This window comes from Schistocerca cancellata, chromosome 8 (assembly GCF_023864275.1).
Source record: "Schistocerca cancellata isolate TAMUIC-IGC-003103 chromosome 8, iqSchCanc2.1, whole genome shotgun sequence".
In the NCBI taxonomy this organism is placed as follows: domain Eukaryota; kingdom Metazoa; phylum Arthropoda; class Insecta; order Orthoptera; family Acrididae; genus Schistocerca; species Schistocerca cancellata.
In genome coordinates, this window is record NC_064633.1 from 140,262,944 (window position 1) to 140,264,432 (window position 1,489).

At 41.2% G+C, this 1,489-nt stretch overlaps 1 pseudogene; it reads right to left on the minus strand.

The window, feature by feature from the left end:
• Positions 1 to 229: 229 nt before the first annotated feature.
• On the minus strand, positions 230 to 347 carry LOC126096174 (5S ribosomal RNA; annotated as a pseudogene).
• Positions 348 to 1,489: the final 1,142 nt, after the last annotated feature.

Here is a 1,489-nt window from a genome sequence, read left to right on the forward strand (position 1 = left end):
GATGGAACACTGTGTCTCACATTAAATATAGCACTCCGTCGTCAGGCCACAAGTGGCCCATCGGTATCATCCGACAGCTGTGTCATCCTCAGAGGAGGATGCGGATAGGAGGGGCGTGTGGTCAGCACACCGCTCTCCCGGTCGTTACGATGGTTTTCTTTGACCGAAGCTACTATTCGATCGAGTAGCTCCTCAATTGCCATCACGAGGCTGAGTGTACCCCGAAAAATGGCAACAGCGCATGGTGGCCCGGATGGTCACCCATCCAAGTGCCGGCCATGCCCGACAGCGCTTAACTTCGGTGATCTGACGGGAACCGGAGTATCCGCTGCGGCAAGGCCGTTGCCACATTAAATATAGGCAGTGATATTAATATAATCGTGAAAGAAATTTAATATATCAGAAATTATGAAAGACCTTAAAATAAAATTCTGTGCATTAGTTTCTGTCAGATTTACAGTAACGCCTACGGTAAACAAACCAACGTGACACGCATCGTAATCCAATGAGAACAAATTTTCCATTGCATGTAAAGTATAGTTGTCACGTGGATTACATGATGCTGGTTGACAAAGATACCACAATTAAAAAATATATGTATTATGCACATACATTAACATGAGAGTAAGGAGTAGTTAAAAATGTGACGTCTTTTAACGCAGGTCTTTGGTACATGTAAGTGTTGTAACATAAACAGAACTGTTCACACCAAACACATCCTAAATACAAAATGCGTAAGTAGTTACCATGTGAACCATATTATCACTGATACCGTTACTGTACACATTTGCCACACCCATAACAAATTTTATTCTTTGTAATAAATGGCTTGTGAAAAAAGGCAAACCCGAAACTAGTCAGCCAGTAAATAAATAGTAGCTTTGGTGTTAAAATTAGAAATATATTTTCTCCAGTTTTATGTAGTTACTCCACTTTACCATACACCGTTTATTTCTTTCAACGTTGACGTTAATTATTTCATGGTTATATAGATTTCGACCGTCTGTTTACTATCAAGAGCTCATAAATATTGCTTGCCTGATGTCTGCGTCAAAGCATGTTTGGAGCCAACATTTTATTGAGGCTTCTACTTGATTGCTCCGGTAGCAGCCTCAATAAAACGCTAACTCCAAGCTTGTTCCGACGCAGCCATCGGCCAAGCAATATTTATGGGCTCTTGATAAGGAACAGACAGTCAAAGTCGGTATATCACTAAACGGCTAAAACGGTCACCCGATCAGCCAATCCCAGGTGCAGGTTGCCTATCCAGCGACTTCCACGGCCAACAAAAGTTTGCGTTTCAGTATTTCACACAAATATTTGACCGAATTTCAAAATTTAACATCCTGTCATGGTCTTAATTATTTAAGTTGGAAACTGTCTAAACGTATCGAGGCAGCAAATCTCACGCCGCGCATAATACCCAGACTATATTCATCTAGTATTCGAAAAGGAGAGCTCTTTGCGACTTGTAACAAACTTTACACAT